The following is a 7192-nucleotide window of genomic DNA, read 5'->3' on the forward strand; positions in this document are numbered from 1 at the left end:
GATAATAAAAAAAGAAACCCTAAATTCGAAAAAAATTGTGAGTCCATGGCAATTTTCTTGTTGCTCGCCAATTAATTTGGTTTCCTATGTTTCACAAAGTTTATGTATTTGATGTGCCGAACGAATGCCTTCGTGGGAGATTTTGATGATTTTTTTGGAGGACTGTTGGCTTTTGCGGTGAGGCCTCGTGCGGCGGGAGGCGGAAGCAGAGGTGGTTGTTTGAGCTACACAGAGATTGGTGGGTATGAGTGACGCGATGACGACGGAGGAGGAAAAAAAGAAGAATACGTATATTTATTTTCAACCCTAAGAAATTGGATCGGTAGAGGATGTGTGGAAATAATACAGATTGCTTTGAAACGGTTTCTCTGTAATTAAGGGGCACAATCGTGGAATTATATGAGGATGTGTTGTTACGATAAAATAGGAAAAGATATTACAAATTATTTTTAATTTTTTTTATTTCCAATCATAAAACATACGTTACTTTTAAGTTAGGGGTATAATAGTGATAATTTATTATTTTTTATTATTTAATACAAAAATGGATTTATCTCAAAAAGTTCTAAAAAAAGTGGATCTACTGTAATTAGACTTGTGTAATAGAGGGCTTTTGACAAATAATCCCTTTATAATAACCCACTAGAGCATTATTTTTCCCAAAATTTTAGGGATTAATTGGAAAAGTGGGTTTAGGGGGTTCGACTAGAGATGCTCTTAGCGATCCTAACATCAAAGGGCCGCAATTTTTTTTTTTTTTTTTTTTTTGGCAATGTAATCATATCTATATAGAGTTTAAAATAAGAGAAGTTAAATTCCGAAATTTATTTGTAGAAACGTCTATCTTTCATCATGGTTCTCCTAAGATTAATATACACATAAAGTAGATTTTTTCGTTTATTGTTAATTTAAATTAGTTACAAGTATGTAACTAATGATTTTATTTGACAAAATGCTAAAAGAGCAATACTCCTATAATCATTTATATATCCGCAAAATTCATCAAAATTAGACTTGGTTTTAATGTTTGACTTGGTTTTAAAATACATTTATTTGAATATTATTGAATATATATAAGGTGTTCGCCAAAAAAAAATTATAATAATTTATTATTGTAAATATTATGAAAGGAGATTGAGTGTCACGATCCGTCTATTTTGTAAACAACTTTCGTAGATAAAAATGTTCTACAAATATATTTATTGTACTTACATTGGAAAACGTATCTAGAACATTCACTGAGTCACTCTCTACCATATGATTAAATCATTTTCGCTATGCATTAGGAAGATGTGTAGTATTTAAATATGAGCAACATTTGATTTTTAAACCTATCAAACAAACTTCTTAGCTCTTAGAGTGATAATAAAGTTCACACATTCAATGCTTATGGTCCTCGAAATCTGAGGACCGGTTTTATCTAGATGATGGTCTAGTCCTATCAACATAGTAGTGTAAAGTATAATTAATAAATAATGAAAAAAGTTTGAAACAACAACAGAATTTGCCTAAACTATTACAGAATCAACGAGACAAAAGTCAACTTTCCAAGAAAAAAGAAACGGAAAAAAGAATCAAGATCCCATAATGCGGACAAGAGCAGCTATCCAAAGATCAAGTTGGCCCTTATTTACACTCCCAATATGTTGTTGTGTGTTCTCAAAAGATCAAGTTAGCCCTTATTTATATGAATGAATTTTTCAACCTGCCACAGATAATTGTGAGAATTTAGTCAGGATACATCCAAACTGAAAATACAAACGCAAAAGGACTTATACACATAGGCAAGACAAAAATGCCTTTTGAATCTGATTTCAAAACAGAAAAAAATTTAAAATTAACAACAAAGCAATTGTTCAAATTTCTCGGACTTTAGCGGCGAGCAAAAAAGATATAATTTCCGTCAACTTTCTCTACCACAAACACGCACACAAACACTTATCTTCATAACATTGCATAACAATACAGAGAAAACATGATATAGAAAAAAGGCGTACCGATTATAGGAATGATTGTCACTATTTCTCCCAATTTGAGTTTATACAAGAGCTCTCCCATAAGAATTCATTCGCATATCCTCGTCAAACGGTAACTGAAAAGCTCGGTGAAAGAAAGACCCATTTTCTCTGCAAGGTAATGAAAGTTTACGTCGTTACTGAAACAAGTACTAAGCATCCTTTAACCTACATGGAACACAAACTTTCTATTCAATCAAATAATGAAATCCAGACAGATAGAAAATAATACTTCGCAAAGTCGTAATGAATGCACAGTGCCTTTTGATCATGCAAGTCTTATTGAATCTGCGGGTCAATTCACCCATAAGTAACAGTAAGAGTTGCAGGCCGATTCACCCGTGATTAACCATAAACTTGTAGGGTCTTTAAAGCCTAAATTTCACAACATTTGTGCAAGAATAATTTCCATATTACTTCAGAATTACAAAAATACCAAATCCCAGAACATGACGTGCAACGGGTATCATTTACGTCTGGGCAGTGGATATTGAGTTATTAAGACGGGAAACATTTTGCAAATATTTATACTTATTTTGAAATACATATATTTTTTCTACATTTCATTCCAATTATTTACTGAATCCAAAGAATTCAGTTAACATGACATTGATTAGGTAACTAAATCTTACTTATGAATCCTCTTTTTGAGAATCATATTCAACTTCAATATCAAACGGAATCACGTCTAAAATTGATGTGATACACAAGAATCTTGACAAGAAAAAACTCAACAATGTAATTGTTCAACTAAAAGCAGAAAATCATATCCAATAATTAAAAAAAAACATATGATTAGGATGTATTATTGGAAAAAACACGACAATCCAGTACTAGCACATACAAAACCACATATCAACCAATTCGCCCAAGCACTCAAAAAAAACTAACAATCACAAACTCGTACAAGCATAAAACAAAGAGTATATGGTATTTTACAAAAGGACTAAATTGCGTTTGCACCGTAACATACGATCATTTTGGAATATCTCACCCTCAAAAATTGAAAAAGCATTTTGCACCCATATCAAATAGCAAACATATAAGTCGTAAACACAGTAACACCTAGATCAAGTCAGAAGCAGCACCTGTCTGCAAACATATAATGCGACTATATAGCTCTCATAGGTCTTTTTTCATCTGCAAAGCATTAAAATAAGAATAATTATACAATTAAAAACTATAAAAGAAAATATTAATCGGAGTAAGATAAGAGAAATTTTACCTGTGTGCATAAAATAGACCAATAGCTAGCATATAGGCCACACTCGCAACTGCACACATGACCAGAATTCCAAAGTGGTCTCTCTCGTATGATCCACTGCTCGACCGCAGACCGCCAAGAATGCAATCCAATCGGCGACAACCACAAGTTTAGCAACAAATATGATCTACTGCAGTTCGTGCCCATAACTTCTCTTTACGTTTATTGTACAACCTCTTAGCTGGAAGAGCCTTCTTTTCACCACTTAACAAGGATTAAACTTAGCCGTTATAAGCTACTAATCTCAATGCCATGTCACTATTGTATTTTTTTCCTGTGCATGAGAAACTCTACTGTGCCTATAAATATTAAAAATAGACAGATTCGTCGATTAAGAAGGCAAACACAGATGTCGCCCCTACTTCGATAACAAATGCAAATAGCAGCAACCCAAGTAGCAAGTATAGATAGTACCGTGATGATAGTACAACACCACATGCGGTCCCCGCCCCCAGCATGACAACAAATAGAGCAATGCACTGAATGATAAACAAATCAATACCATCGCATCGCTTATCCAACTCTATTTCTTCTTTCATAATATTCGTCTTCCTTCTCTCAAATGCCTCGACTTTCAACTGATTATTTGTAGTAAGGCATCCATGTGCAAACATCAATTACTGGGTGCGTTACTGGGTGCGTTACTACTGATAATCAGTTGAAAATCGAGGCATTTGAGAGGAGGAGAACGAATATTATGAAGGAAGAAATAGAGTTGGATAAGCGATGCGATGGTATTGATTTGTTTGTCATTCAGTGCATTGCTCTATTTGTCGTCATGCTGGGGGCGGGGACCGCATGTGGTGTTGTACTATCATCACAGAAGTATCTATACTTGCTACTTGGGCTGCTGCTATTTGCATTTGTTATCGAAGTAGGGGCGACATTTGTGTTTGGCTTCTTAATCGACGAATCTGTCTATTTCTAATATTTATAGACACAGTAGAGTTTTCTCATGCAGAGGAAAAAGTATAATAGTGACATGGCGTTGAGATTAGTAGCTCCTAACGGCTAAGTTTAATCTTGTTAAGTGGTGAAAAGAAGGCTCTTCCAGCTCACGGGTTGTACAATAAACGTAAAGAGAAGCTATGGGCATGAACTGCAGTAGATCATATTTGTTGTTAAAGTTGTGGTTGTTCGGGCAAAACTATATGATGTGGTGAGTCTTGTGCTTATCCAGTAATCTAAGTTCAATATATCTAATGATTTTAGGGCTTAAACAAAGGACCTTTCAAACATACATACTAAATGTAAAACTTACATTCTTGACGATCATCATCCCCTAGAACGGAACCAGCATCGGCTTTTGGGCTCGCTGAAAAATACACACACAACATAGACTAAAATTCATATACATACACATATACACGGGTATAATCTTAAGGATATTTAAGAAAAAAAAAATTATAGAGAAGTGTATACCCCTTCCTGGACAACAGCAACAACAACATCCCAGGCATTTAATCATAGATCCGTGTAGTCCACTATTTCCATTTTGAAAGTCAATCATACCCCTGGATAAAATGACAATAAATTACATTCATGTAAACATAATCTACATAGATAAATCTTAAGGAAGAAAAAGTGAAAATGGAAAGACGAATAAATACACAAACATACTAATCCTAGCGATCGTTGCCATTTTCACTGCTAGACACATCATGCGGCGAATTCGCATCATCTTATATAAAAGCAAATTAAAAAGTTAAAATCCAAACATAATCTAGAAAGTTACTATTAGAAAAAACTTAAGCATTTCTCAAAGCAGTAAACAATAAACAGGAAAACTTAAGCATTTCTCATTACCTTTGAAGGTTTATGTACACTGCACTATATATAAGGGGACAAAAAATCAAGCAGAAAATTAGGCTTGGACATTTTATCAAACACCTGGCACTCAATACTAATTACTAATTAGGGAAGATAATTTACAGATTTCATGAATTGCAACATCCAAATAACAAATGAAAAAATTTAATACGAATTCACTAACTAACGCTTATGCATCAGCAAAAAAAACAAAAGAAACTAACCAGAAATACTTCGAGAAACACTTCCAATTGAATTCATAAGAAGTGGTGCCTTCATCTTGTAACCGCCGTTCACCTCTCCGGCCGCCGTTCACCTCTCCGGCATCCGTTCACCTCTCCGCCGCCGTTCACCTCTCCGGCATCCGTTCACCTCTCCGCCGCCGTTCACCGGTCCTACTACTGTCGCCGCGTGTGGAAATGGGAAAATAGAATACAAACCTTTATATATATAGGGGGTTATTTTACATACCCAACCACCAAATAAATTAGGTTAAGCCCAAGCCCAAGCTAAACTGCATTTTTGGCATTTATGGACCTGTATTTATCATTTTCGCTGATTTATTTATTATTATTTATTTATTTTTTTTTTTTTTTAATAATAATAAACTTGTTTGTTAAATTTATATTATATATATATATATATATATATTTTTTTTTAATTCTTTTAATTCTTTTGTATTTTAAAAAAATAAATTTTAATTTTTTTTTTAATTTTCAAAACAATATGTTTAGTGTAGTGAAATTAACTACATGTTACTGCAGTATCTATAGTAATTCGTAGTTATGTTCGTCTTTTTGCCCCATATTTTTAGTCGATCAATTGTACACACACACAAATACTGGCTTATACCAAAGAAATTCATAAACCCCAACAAAAATTTACAAATTCCAATATTTTTATTATAAATCACCTCAAAACTAATAAAATACAAATCGCAAATACATAAATATATTCTTATGTAACTACATGTTACTACTATATGTTTAGTAATGTATAGTAATAATGTATACAGTCTGTTGAACACTATAACTTGAAGCAGATGAAACTTCAACCAATTTTTTGACACCTTCAAGGAGAGGATCAATGGCTTTCATTTAAGCTGCAATTGCAAAATCAAACAAAAAAAAAACTTTAATATTGCAAATCAACAAAATTTGAAGAAACATCAAAATACTCAAAAATCAACAAACACTAAGATATATAGAGATAGAGAGAAATGTTATTGATGGGAAATGCTACAGATTTTAAATCAAACAGACAGTGACTCCTCACCCCCCTCGCCTCCTACCAAAACCCTAGCTGCCGTTAATAACCACCTAGGGTTCCGCGCGCCCACAAATGCAAAAAATATAGAAATAAATCTGAAATCATAAAAATAACGAAATTACCATCAAAATATAGATCTCGACGAGAGGAATCCAACGGTGGGTAGGCCGTCAAATTTCGACTGGTGGAACACAAAATACACCTCCAGCAAGACCACCTTCGTCGAATGAAAAAAAATTACATAAATAGATCCAACGCTCCAAACTGAATAAAATCACCACCAAAAGAAAGAGCTCGACGAGAGGAATTCAACGGTAGTTAAACCATCGAATTCCGATCACCGACGAGAGAGTTATGACTCCGGGAAGCAATTTCGCCGGTGGGAGGTTTGTGGAGGCGGGATTTTGAATTTGGGAGAGGAAGAGAGAGACCGACATGTATTGGGGTAGTGTTTAAAACTGATTTTAAAAGGGTATTGTAGAGACTTCAGGGTGGCCCAGGGGATAGGTCAAAATATTTTCCCCTAGAGTGTAATTCACTTGGTAGTTATTTTTATATAATTTAGAATTAGAAATGAGAGAGGTCTACAAAATAATATATATATATATATATATATATATATATATATATATATATATATATATATATATATATATATATATATATATATATATATATATATCCCTCCTTTATAATACTCTTAATGGAAAATAAAAAAACACTAATCATAATTATTTTTTGGGTAAATAATCCATATATATATATATATATATATATATTTCATCCTTTATAATACTCTTAATAAAAAATAAAAAATACACTAATCATAATTATT

The 7192-nt window shown here is 33.2% G+C and overlaps 2 long non-coding RNA genes across 3 annotated transcripts; both read right to left on the reverse strand.

Moving 5' to 3' along the window:
- Nucleotides 1-1450: 1450 nt before the first annotated feature.
- On the reverse strand, nucleotides 1451-3227 carry LOC148772206 (uncharacterized). Its single transcript, XR_016034758.1, has 3 exons — nucleotides 3104-3227; nucleotides 1998-2126; nucleotides 1451-1705 (listed from the first exon to the last, which is right to left on the reverse strand). It is a non-coding gene; the product is annotated as an uncharacterized LOC148772206 (long non-coding RNA).
- Nucleotides 3228-4332: 1105 nt separating this feature from the next.
- LOC105977098 (uncharacterized) lies at nucleotides 4333-5501 on the reverse strand. Of its 2 annotated transcripts, XR_016034754.1 has the most exons (5): nucleotides 5313-5501; nucleotides 4900-4960; nucleotides 4702-4793; nucleotides 4541-4594; nucleotides 4333-4463 (listed from the first exon to the last, which is right to left on the reverse strand). It is a non-coding gene; the product is annotated as an uncharacterized LOC105977098 (long non-coding RNA). The 2 variants fall into 2 exon arrangements; XR_001174535.2 differs by lacking the exon at nucleotides 4900-4960 and having other exon boundaries at nucleotides 5313-5448.
- Between the last annotated feature and the right edge of the window lie 1691 nt (nucleotides 5502-7192).

This window comes from Erythranthe guttata, chromosome 2 (genome assembly GCF_056151865.1).
Source record: "Erythranthe guttata isolate IM_541 chromosome 2, IM_541, whole genome shotgun sequence".
Lineage (NCBI taxonomy): Eukaryota > Viridiplantae > Streptophyta > Magnoliopsida > Lamiales > Phrymaceae > Erythranthe > Erythranthe guttata.